Consider the following 13,334-nt stretch of genomic DNA (forward strand, 5'->3'; position numbering starts at 1 on the left):
ATGTATTAATATCGGTGAGAAAAAGGAGGACTGCTGATTTGGGCTGGGTCAATTGCAATGTGTATCAATGTCATGTATATAAGATGGTCAAAAATCCTTGATTCATCAGGAAGAAATCACCCCTCTGGATCATGGAAATGAGGCAATGACATCAGTAGGCAACAATACTGCAAATGGCTGGAGTTTTGAAACATGCAAAAGGACCAATCAATCACACAGACTCATAACAGGTAGAGAGTAGACTCACTTGGCTTCATTGCTCTTAATCTCCTTGTCCTTCTGCTGAATCTGGTGGTACAGCTCAATCACACTCTGGGCCAGCTACATGAGAGCAAGAGCGAGAGAAAGACATTGTCAAAACATCCACAACTGAGGGTAAGTTGGTTGGTTACAAACCAACCAAAGGTAAAAAACTAAATGGAGAAACATGTTTTTTCTCCAGACCTTGCTCCAGCTAACCTAGTCCCAAACATTAAGACATTTGGTTCGAATTAAGTAGTTAACCAACCATAGTATATGCTATAAATATCTTATCCAAAAGTCATATTTGAGGAACAAGCTAATGCTCAAATTTCACCCTTTTGATTATGACCCATGATCATGAGTAATCCTTTATTTTCAGCCATCAGTCACCGCATCTTTGGGGAGAGGGCAGAGGTCTTGTGAGTGATAAGGCAATGAGGCCAATGAGAAACTCAGACTGATTCTTATTCTCTGTCCAGCACCGATAAAAAAAAAGTGCTTTGAACAAGATCCTTTCTGACATTGAAAAGCTAGATTTGTTCCTAAAATATAAATACAATTTCAACTTCAGTTTCTTGGTCAAGTTAATGTGCTGGTTAGAATTAAGCTGTTCATCTAACCAAATCCTTATAGGAGGTGACCCTATCAATTTGCTGCCCTTCTAAAGTTAAAATCTGCAAGTGACTCCATCTGTCTACTTTCAGAGAAAAGAAAACCATACATTGTGTGTTCCTTGCATTAAGAACAAGTTTCAATTTGAAAAATTGCCTTTGAATAGCATCAAAAGCCAACTAAGTCCTGGAAAGCCTTCTAAATAATAGATACTCTTGAATAAATAATTGTCTCATCAGCATACAGATTGAGATTTGCAGAGTCTGTCTTCCCTTTGAAAATAAGGGTTAAGTTCATCCGGGCCAGACGCCTTCGTAATATCAATAGATTTGAGTGCCTTTACAACTTCTGAAAGAGCAATCTTAAAAGAAAATAGATGAACCATAGGCCCGCATGTGGCAGTTTCATTCACAGCCTCATTCGAGATGTTAGGATGAAGTTCATTGTCAAATAAATGCCAAGCCTTAGCAAAATTCATATTAAAAACATGTCAAGCAGTTTATTCTTGACATCTAAATTCAATGGATGGGACTCATAAAGTTCACGCAGGAATGCCTGCTAACAGAACTGTGTAAAGTTTCAATTGACTATGACCCGAGGGAGCACCTCAGCATTTTAGTGTCTAAAGCAAGCAACTGCACAATGATCATTTAAATCAAGTTTACAGCATTCAATAACTGCAGTTTCAATGTTAAATTTGAAAGATAAAAGCTACCATGAGACAAAGTAGGGTTTGGCAGTATCACTGGGGTATGGAGATAAGATTGTTTTGATAGACTACGCAATGAGCCATAACCCATGTTGGCAGCAATTAAAACCATATGTAGAGAAACACCCATTTAAACCATTGAATCAAACAATTAAAAAAATGTTCAGCTGTAACCTACAGGTCTAGTAGTCAGAGGCCATGTGTGTGCCCGAGCATTGCTGCCTTAGAACGGCAGCACGTTCAACAGTCGCTGCAGTAATGTGCTGACAGGGATTTCAACCAGTGTGTGGATCTGGTAAAATGCGTCCAGTCGCCTTGCAGTTGGCATCTGCAGAGTGGGGTAGATGCAGGCCATGTAGACCGGAAAATCACGTTATGTCAGCTCAGATTCCGACCTCCATCACACAGCACAGGAAGGCAGGAGAGGAGTCAGAGGACTCCGGTAGATTGGCGGAACACATGAAAAGCCTGACTGTCGAGGAGTATCCAAGGCTATTCGGCTCTACATGTCTAGACAGTCACAGTGCAGATGTATCCTCACTCGGCTATCAGGGAGGGCAACACACCGGCACAAATCTGGTAGAAAACAGCAGATGTCACTACTTGGTTTACTAGCGATTTTAACACTTTGATCCTGTAGGATTTTGCCTGTTAAAATGACAACTCCCACAGCCAATAACAGTTTTGCTAAGTAATAAAAACTTGTTACACTTGAAACAAAAAAATGGACAAAACGCTCAGCATAACTGCCCTGCCGTCATCTTGAACGGATGTTGGCGTACAGCCTACAAAGCGGGAGGCCTACATGCGAATATTGCAATTTGCGAGAAAACACTTGTCGGCGGTTTCATGGACAGAGATTCAACATTTAGATAAAGCAGAGATCTAAAGATGCAACCACTATCATGGGATGCTAATATAACTAGGAAAATGCCTTTGAATGCTACAACATTTTAAAAAGTTGATTTGAAAATCCAATTGAACAGGAGAGCGCATATGAGGACAACTTTATAAAATAATTGCCTCCACATTTCTACGGTGGGATTTTGGCTAGGCTAATTTGAAACAAGAAAATAAATAAACATCCAGCTTTCAAACATGGAACAGGAAAAATATAGCGATAATGTTAAATGGAAAGGTTTCCCAAAAATCTTAAAATGTTAAGTAGCCTACGCCTACTAGGGTTGGGCGGTATCCAGATTTTCATACCATACCAGGGTACACAGTATTACCGGGAGCGCACACAAGGGGAGCCATTTCTATCTGACACACAAAACAACTTGAGCAACAGGGATCTTGATCCAGGAGGGGATTGAATGTCTCTGCAGTACCAAGAAGCTTGATAATGAAATCTAGCCACACGAGAAGGATGTAATGACACATTTGAGATTTCTTATAGTTATACAGTCAGTTAGGAAAGGCTAACTTTTTCAAACAGAAATTTGCATCCTGCAGCACAAATTCCACTAAAGAATAATTCTAATTCTCCAAACACTAAAGTCCATGGAGAATAAGAGCACCTCCTCCCAGCTGCCCACTGCACTGAGACTAGGAAACACTCACCACTGATAAATCGAGAATTTCAATAAGTATCTCTACGGCTGGCCATGTTTTACACCTGGCTACCCCAACCCCAGCCAACAGCTTCGCACCCCTCGCAGCAACTGGCCCACGTCCCCCTGCTTCTCCTTCACCCAAATGCAGACAGCGGATGTCTGAATGAAAGAGCTGCAAAATCTGGATCCCAACCAATCAGCTGGGCTCTTCCTAAAATTATCCGCCGCCATTGTTGCAACCTATTACTTGTCTGTTCAACCTCTTTCGTATCGTCTGAGATTCCTTAAGATTGGAAAGCTGCCGCGGTCATCCACCTTGTCAAAGGGGGAGACACTCTAGACCCAAACTGCTACAGACCTATATCCTTTCTAAAGTCTTCAAAAGCCAAGTGAACAAACATATCACCGACCATCTCGAATCCCACCGTACCTTCTCCGCTCTGCAATCTGGTTTCCGAGCTGGTCACGGGTGCACCTCAGGCACGCTCTAGGTCCTAAACGATATAACCGCCATCAAAAAGATACATTACTGTGCAGCCGTATTCATCACCCTGGCCAAGGCTTTCGACTGTCAATCACCACATTCTTATCGGCAGACTCAACAGCCTTGGTTTCTCAAATGACTACCTCGCCTGGTTCACCAACTACTTCTCTGATAGAGCTCAGTGTGTCAAATCGGAGGGCGCAGACGACACCATTCTGTATACTTCTGGCCCTTCTTTGGACATGCCATACAACACTCCTTCCGTGGCCTCCAACTGCTTTTAAATGCTAGTAAAACGAAACGCATGCTCTTCAAATCGATCGCTGCCCACACCCACCAGCCCGATTAGCATTACTACTATGGGCAGTTCGGACTTGTGGACTATAAAATATTTGGAATATAAAGCTATAAATACCTAGGTGTCTGGTTAGACTGTAAACTCTCCTTCCAGACTCACATTAAGCATCTCCAACCCAAAATTAAATCTAGAATTGGCTTCCTATTTCGCAACAAAGCCTAATTCACTCATGCTGCCAAACATACCCTCGTAAAACTGACTATCCTACCAATCTAACTTCTGCGATGTAATTTACAAAATAGCCTCCAACACTCTACTCAGCAAATTGGATGTAGTCTATCACAGTGCCATCCGTTTTGTCACCAAAACGAGCTGAAAAACAAGACCAACAAATCTGTTCACATTCCTGTGAGTGAGCATTTCTCCTCTGCCAAGATATGCCATACCTGTCAGGTGGATGGGCTATCAAGAAGCTTATTAATCAGCATGATCATTATGCAGGTGAACCTTGTGCTGGGGACAAAAGGCCACTAAATGTGCAGTTGTCACAACAATGCCATAGATGTCGCAAGTTGCGGGAGCATGCCATGCTGACTGCAGGAACGTCCAAAAGAAATGTTGCCAGATACTTTAATGTTCATTTCTCTAACAGAAGCAGTTGTTTTAGAGAATTTGGCAGTTTGTACAACCTGCATCACAACCGCAGACCACGTGTAACCACGCCAACCCACAACCTCCACCACCTGCAGGATTGTCTGAGACCAACCACCCAGACAGCTGATGAAACTGGGTTTGCACCGATATGACATTTTTGGCTGATACTGATATTTTCCTTGCCAAAAAACCCGATACAAATAACCAATTTTAAAAATTTTAGCAGCCTTTTAAGCATTCTAGTACAGTTAAATAGTTGAAACAGACCAAAAAGTTATTTTGTTGGCATTTACATATGTCCCTAAAACAAGGAAAACCTCTCACTTACCTGCTGTGCTTTTTCGTTGTTCATTTGTTTCATTCTCAACCAGGATTTCATCATACATGTCAAACAGTGAGGTTTCAGCTGTCAGTCCGTGGGTCCTCATCCTCGGTGTGTACCGTCACTGTCCGTTTCCATCTCGTCCAGCTGTGTCGAACATTTCACGTAAACCCTGTTTGTCTGCATCGAAGTAGCGGTTCTTGTACCTAGCATTGAGGCGACACAATTAAGAAGCTCAGAGAGAATGCCACCGAATCGCTTGTTCACGGCCTCTTGTAGAGTACTTTTGCAAGTTAACTGCAGACTGACTGTGGGGTTTTGTTGAGCAGGTGTTTCAATGCCATGACAGAGGGTATCATGTCTGCTGCAGACGCAGTTGAGGTTATTTCTCGAGTCCGTTGTTCGAATGAAGCTAGGAGTGTTTCTTTCCAACATGTTCTCATGCCATTTGAAATTGCAGCAGTGGTATGAGAACCAGCACATTATTGAGCATGCAATACGGCTTCCCTCAGTACGAAATCCTCGTTGACCCACTGTGCTGTCAGACTCTGCATGCACCTTCTTGGTAGTGTGTACCAGGGCTCGAGGTGATCAACCAGTCGGCAGAAGTCGACATCATCCACCACAGAGAGCGGTTGATTGTCAAGGGCAATGAATTCCATTTTCTTAGCGTTTATGGATTTCGCCTTCGAGTTGAGTCTCAAATGGAAGTGCGCCTAATTTTTTTTCTGCTTTTGTTCTAAGTCGCTGAACGTCTGGGGATGATGGACTTTCAAATGAGCAATTATGTTTGTAGTATTGAAAGACTTCACCTTCTCCCCTCGGGAAATAATAGCAGCACAAACTTTGCATATGGCTATTTTGTTATCTTCCTTTGAAACTTCAAAATAGATTGTTATATTGGTATGCACGGCATCTTTTTTTATATACCCCATTTCTGCGCCAATTTTGTGATATCCAATTGGTAGAGGCACAGCCATTGAAAAGGAGTGGGACAACATTCTACAGCCTAATAAACTCTATGCGAAAAAGATGTGTGGCTCTGCATGAAGCAAATGGAGGTCACACCAGATACTGACTGGTTCTGAGCCACGGCAACTTTTTTAAAAGGTATGATTTCCTTATACGAACTGTAACTCAGTAAAAACTTAATTGTTGCATGTTGCATTTCTATTTTTGTTCAGTGTATAAAGTGGTTTGTTCATTTAAATCGTTCTATTTTTGCCTCTGATTCAGGCTGTTTCAAACCCCAACAACAAAAATAATCAATGACTTTGCTTTGAAATTACAATTATATTTTTAGGCTAACGAACAATAACATTTTAGATTTTTGTATAAGTCCTTAGAATAGCACACGATTACGTCCGATGGTTTTATATGCTTTAGAATGACACTTATGGTTTTGGCAGGATAGTTCTTGGATGGAACATTTGCAAAATACCGGGATAATGTTAGACCTAGGCTAACTGAAGCAAACAGGCCGAAACGGGGAGGAACCTAGCTGAAGCAAGTTACGCTAAGGTTTCCACTAATGAATACATGTTAATACTTGAGAGGTAACCAAGGGACCTTTATAGCAGGGTGTCAAACTCTTTCCATGGAGGGCCTAGTGTCTTCTGGTTTTTACCTTTCCATTACGACCTAGACAAACCTGAAGACACTCGACCCTCCGTAGAATGAGTTTGACATGTGCTTTACAGCGATGATGTCTGGTTGTTGTGCCCAAATGGCTGAGTTTGCACCTCCCTCACTAAAGTTGTGGTTTCTCCGTTGAATCAAAGACTTCATAGCCATGTCCCCTCTAGTCAGGGACTGATTACTTATCAGTTAGAGAACAGAAAACCATCAGTACTTCGGGCCTCCTAGCATTTGAATCCCCCCCCCCCCCCCTCCCTCCTGCACTAGTGTGCATGAGGAAACCACCTGGAAAAGGGTTGTCTGAAAAAGTTTCTGGGGGTCAAATCATTACATTGTCCTTGTTCATGTCCTCCTAGGCATGGTTGGCATGGTTCAAATTAAAACCGAGATGACTGCTTTAACATATTGTAGGCTATAGGCCCATTTCAATCATTAAAATACATTTCATGTTCAATGAACTGAGTTATATTTTGCTACGGTCTGTAATTTGTCTCAATATATAACATGTGCAATGTGCCTAATCTTGAACTACTGCATTATAGGGTAAGCATTATAGTAAACCGCCTCAATATGCAGTCATAGGCGATATCCTTCTTGGAGCTGATCCGTTGTCACTATTGTGGATTAATAAAATATTTGAATGGAGAAAGCTGATCCGAGAGCAGCGTTGCCTTTCGTTCCTACCAGTATGGACACACCTCAAAGATGCACTTCGCAAAAATTCTCTGCGTGGTGTTTTGGGAAACGGATATTACATCTTCGCCCCTTGTCTTAAAGATGCATCGCTAAAACACCTGAAGCCTAAGTTCCATTGCTATCGGGAAACCGGGCCCAGTCTGTTTTGAGAGGAAATAAGGATTTGACAGCGAGGAACATTTTCAGACACGGACCAAGGGGTGCCCCAATCCTCCTCCCAGAGAGCTACCCTCCAGATTTCGCCCCAGCCCTAATCTAGCACGCACAATTCTACAATTCTGCTCCCCAGAAAGTAAATTGGCTGAATCAGCTGTGCTAGTTCAGGGTCGGAGTGAAAGCCTACAGTGTAGTTCTCCAGAGGAAGGTTTGGCCTGGACTTTGGACAGGCAGGTATAATAAACAGGCTAACCTCTCCCCGTTTCTTATGAAGCTCTGTCAGCACCCCCTAGTACCTGATTCGCATCCGGGCCATCTCCTGCTGTAAGGTGTTGCTGCGACTTGAGTCCACCCCCGGGCTGAGGAACCAAACACAGATGCTTAGCCAAGTTAGTACTATCCGGTATCCTTGGGACATCCCTACCCTTACTTTAAACCTTACCTTAACAGTTTCATCTTCAACAGGGTGACAGTCGTCCCAAGGATTCCGTTTAGAATTTTTCACAAGCAAGGTATTTCTGGCCTACCTGCCATCATGTCTGTTCTGAAAGTCATATTTATCCAACTGGTATCTCTCTGAAAGGACAGCCTGTAGATTGGACTTCTCCAGGAGATGGTTATCTGATAACACCACAAATATGTTCTTCAAACACTTTCTGAGAAACTGCACAGGCAGCAGAAACAAAAACCAGTCAATAAACAGCATCTTGAACACGGAGACATGGTATGGGCACTAACATTGGTGGATGATCTCCTTGAAGGCCTGCCGCTGCACACGGTCCCTCTGCTTCAGCTGCTCTGCGACGCTCTGCCATCACCACCTGCACACACACCCACCCACCAAGAAGTCAATACATCCATCACGCCCAGCCTCATGAACCCATTTCAAGACAAATGACTGGTAAAAGCATCTAAGCACACCACAGCTTCCAATAATGTATCAAGTAAAGCCAAGTCTAATAAGAATAAATGGGCAAGGTGAGTATTGCTGCTTTATCCTTGTTAGAATACATCCATGTTCCATTTTATTCTGTAATATTCCAAAATACCATATTTTAGGTGGAATATCAATATTCTGAAAAAAGTCAAACAGGGAATAGAGACAGAGCGGAAGGGGCGAGCGATAGGGTTTACTACGCCCAAAATCGGTCCACAAAAATAAGACCACGAAGTGAGGAATTTTTGTTGAGGTCAATTGGCTACAATGGTCCCACCTGATCTCACTTCCCATCTTTGAGGAAATCTATATCCATTGTTAAAGCGGTCACTCGCCCATCTTGCCAATATAATATTTGCTATAGTTAGCTATATGACCAAAGTCGAAGGTTGAATTCAAAGCCTGTATTTCAACCACAAATGGCTTTGGTTGGTCTAAAGGCAAAAACATTTTAGCTGTCACATGCGTCGTCAACAACAGGTGTACACTAACAGTAAAATGCTTACTTACGGGTCCTTTTCCAACAATGCAGAGTTAATAATAAATATAGAAAACAAAATAGTGACAAGGAATACATACACAGTGAATAACAATAGAGTAAATAACATGGGGGTACCAGTACAAAGTCGATGTGCAGGGTAGGTGGTAATTGAGGTAACTATGTACATATAGGTAGTGCTAAAGTGACTACAAATACACCATCAAAAAAATCCTAATTAAGCTGTCAATGTTGCAGATTATGGTAGCCCTCCCTGGTCTAACTAGGCTCATGCTAGCAAACTAACGTGAACTATCTAACATTAAGCAACACATGCCAGCTAACTAAAAATATTAAAGTTACTTTGTAGTTAGTGTTTTCTAGCTAACGTTGTAATAAAGTTGTTTGTACGTTACAGTACGTCTATAGCACGACAAGATAGCTAGAAGTCTATCTGCTAAAGCTAACGTTAGGTAGCTGTTTTCAAACACGAAGTCATTAGTTAGGCTGGTAACTAGCAACAAGAGGAATGGACAATATTAGTAACAAGCTACTTACAAATCCACTCAGATCCTGACGTGCTGTAGTTTTCAACTGCCTAATTGTGTTAACTTGGCGTTAGTTGATGCTGTGAAAAAAGTTGATGAAAACCACAGTCAATAAGCAAATGGTAGCTAATCAAGGCAATCGATATTCGTCAGTCGAGACAAAAGCCCAAAATATTTAGGGAAAAAAACTTGAACCATCAACACACCATCTAAACGATTCTTCAGACACAAATGAACAGTTCCGTGTTTGCTGTATTGTTGTTTTTCAGTTTAGAATATCCCAAGGTTAACTGCCTATCTCGCTAACCAACTCCAGTCGGCCCAGCTTCAATTAACTTTACAACCATTTTGGCTTTCCTTCTTTTTAGAAAGCGTTCGAATACCCGTACTATTTGTAACGTAATTTGAGTATGTAGTATGGTTATTTTTCAAAGAATGGATAGGGTTAGTATGTCAAAAGTTCCCGGATGGCATACTACGTTCGCTAAATTACAAAGAAAACACACAGAGGACACTATTTCCGTACTTCTAGGGCCCACAATGCAATTCTTCAGGAAATGGACGTGGCTTCGCAACATTTTCAGATTTGAAGAAAATGGCGTTAAATATGCAGCCGAAGTCCGACGATAACGGATACAAATTAATTGCCTTAACTATGACAAATGTTAAGAAAATGTTGAGTAAAGTATTAAAGTAATGCATCTTCAAATGATTTACACTACACGTTATATTGGCTACGCTATCCTTACGAATCACATTGCATATCATTACAGCATAGGTACTACCGGTATGTTGGCTACTAATACATTGAACTTTCCATTATATCAACTATATATATATATATATATATATATATTTAACTAGGCAAGTCAGTTAAGAACAAAATCTTAATTTCAATGACGGCCTAGGAACAGTGGGTTAACTGCTTTGTTAAGGGGCAGAACAACAGATTTTTCCTTTGTCAGCTCGGGGATTCGATCTTGCCACCTTTCAGTTACTAGTCCAATGCTCCAACCACCAGGCTACCTATCTAACTATGCAACGTTTATTGACTTGATTATTCACGTCATTCATAGCTAAGTGGTATCGTCGTTTTGCTTTCACAATGGACATAAATTCACTCTGGCTATCTACTCCGATTTTAGAGCACTCTCGTCTGTGTGCTAGAGTGCAGAATAATTGAGGAATTCACAAACGCTCAACACCTGTTTAATGGCGGGTGTCAGTAAACGTCGGCAAAAAAAGCATCATTAAATTGTTGCCAGTAGCACAATTACCAAAGCTCTGGATAACATGAAAACAGTCTAATCAGCTCTGCTATGGCGAGTGAAATGGTCAGAATGAGGTGTTTTCTCATTTGTGTCAAATAGCTAGCCAGTTAGCTTGTGTGCTTGACTGCAGTGCCATTGTGATGGTCAGAACCCTACCCCTCTGCCAGTGTGCGCTCTGAACACTCAGAGAGGGAAAACATTCAGAATTTACGAACTGACAATCTGAAAATGCTCTGAATTTAAAAGCACACTGGCATTCCAGATTGAATTTAAGAACACAAAAATGTCTTGGTAGCAAGAGGTTGCATATCAACTGAATCAACTTCCGGTAGACAGATGTAACACTAGTATGCTCAGCTGAAAGGATACCGTTCGTTTACAGAATACTAAAATTAACTAATATTATGTAGTATGGGTATTCGAACACAGCTCCCGTTTGAATTTCCCGCCGGCTAGACGTTGTGTTGCGGACTGCACATTTTGGTAACAAAAAAAACAAGTATGTAGCTGAGTCACAAATATTTCACCGGATGTATAAATTTGCACTACCAAATCCACTGACCGGCAGTGGGAGAAGATATTGTCATTCAGACAGTTTTCTCATCGATTAAGCATTTGATCACAATACAGTTTTTTGTTCCCAAAACTAGAATTTGCTATGATTGTCCAAGTTCTATAGACTTTATCCTTTGCCAAAGTTGTAAAAAATCGCAATTATTAAAAGGAGTGCAAAGGCAAATTGAGTTATTGCACACGCGCACTAGGATCTCGCTAGCTCGTGCTTGGCTCTGCCCACCTCCTGGCATGTTCTACCCAGTATGACTCATTTGTTCTAGTTGGAAAACGACAGACTTTGGTCTATCTTAATTTATTCATAAAAATCTTTGTCTGAGTCTGGTACTGGACTCGATGCAGAGGGTGTGTCAAAAGGGCTCTGCTATAGGTTAGACGCTCTTGATTGAAACCTATTTGTCTATGCCATGGGTGTCAAACTCTGGCCCGTGGGCCAAATTTGGCCCGCGGGGTAATTATATTTGGCCCGCGAGACAATACCAAATTACTACTAGAGCTGGCCCGCCGGTATTATACAGCGCATTCACCACTAATACTACGAATCCCATAATGCTCTGCTGTTTTCGCGCGCCAATCAGGACAGGACCCAGAAACGCTCTCTCCTCTGTGACAGTAGTCATAGCAACATAGACGCTACAACTGTCAGCGAGCTAACCCTTCCCAAAAATGGCGAAAAGAAAGGCAGAAAACAGGAGCTTTCTGGACAAGTGGGAGGCAGAATATCTGTTTACATATGTAAAAGACAAACCTGTTTGTCTTGTTTGTGGAGTCAACGTGGCTGTAAGTAAGGAGTACAACATTAGACGACACTATGAAACGAAACACCATGACAAATACAAGGACCTGGACATGACTCAAAGGAGCCAGAAAGTAGAGGAGATGAAAAGAAGTTTGGTTTCACAACAGAATATGTTTAAAAAAGCCACATCACAAAGCGAGGCTGCTGTAAAGGCTAGTTATATAGTGGCAGCAGAGATCGCAAAATCAGCCCAGCCCTTTAATGAGGGAGAGTTCATGAAAAAGTGCATGATGAAGGTTTGTGACCTCGTATGCCCAGAGAAAAAACAAGCATTTTCAAACGTGAGCCTGAGCAGGAACACAGTAGCTGATCGCACATGTGATCTTGCCACCAATCTGTATGACCAGCTGATGGAAAAGGGAAAAGATTTTGTTGCGTTCTCCCTCGCTGTGGATGAGAGCTGCGACGCATCTGATACTGCTCAGCTGTCAGTCTTCATCCGTGGAGTGGACTCAAATCTGTGTGTTACAGAGAAGCTATTAGGATTCAAATCAATGCATGGCACAACCACAGGAAAGGAAATCTTTGAGGAGGTTTCCAAATGTGTAACTGAAATAAAGCTGCCGTGGGATAAACTCGTTGGATTAACGACAGATGGTGCGCCAGCGATGTGCGGTAAAAAGAGTGGACTGGTGGGCATGGTTCGGGAGAAGATGCGGGAAGAGAACTGTGCAGGTGAGCTAACTGTTTACCACTGCATCATACATCAGGAAGCACTGTGTGCCAAAGCCCTAAAGATGGAACATGTTATGACCACAGTAACACAGGTAGTTAACTTTATAAGAGCCAAAGGTCTAAATCACCGCCAGTTTAAATCTTTTCTGGAGGAGTGTGGTTCGGAATACGCAGACTATCACACAGAGGTGAGATGGCTAAACAGAGGAAAAGTACTGAACAGATGTTTCGAGCTGCGTGAGGAAATATATCAATTCCTGGAAACCAAAGGGAAGGATACAGCAGAGCTCCGGGAGCAAAAGTTCCTGTGTGAGCTGGCCTTTTTCTGTGACATCTCGAGCCATCTCGATGCGCTGAACCTGCAGCTTCAGGGGCGGGGGCGCATCATCACAGACATGTACGCTGCAGTGAGGGCCTTCAAAACTAAACTGTGCCTGTGGGAGAATCAGATGCTGCAAGGAAACCCTTGCCATTTTCCCTGCTGCCAATCCATAAAAGCGCAGATCTCTACCGCCGTGTTCCCATGCGCACAGTTTGCTGAAAAACTCAGTGTTCTCGCCGCTGAGTTTAGCCGGCGATTTGCCGACTTCGATGCCCAGAAATGCAAGTTTGAACTGCTTAGTAATCCCTTCGCAGTTGATGTGGAAAATGCACCAACCAACATCCAAATGGAGCTGATTGAACT

At 42.2% G+C, this 13,334-nt stretch overlaps 1 pseudogene; it reads right to left on the reverse strand.

Annotated features, from left to right (window-relative positions):
• The window catches only part of LOC139392533 (autophagy-related protein 16-like), a 30,444-nt pseudogene extending 22,059 nt beyond the window's left edge, over nt 1–8,385 (reverse strand).
• Between the last annotated feature and the right edge of the window lie 4,949 nt (nt 8,386–13,334).

The sequence above is a fragment of the Oncorhynchus clarkii genome, chromosome 33, assembly GCF_045791955.1.
Source record: "Oncorhynchus clarkii lewisi isolate Uvic-CL-2024 chromosome 33, UVic_Ocla_1.0, whole genome shotgun sequence".
In the NCBI taxonomy this organism is placed as follows: Eukaryota; Metazoa; Chordata; class Actinopteri; order Salmoniformes; family Salmonidae; genus Oncorhynchus; species Oncorhynchus clarkii.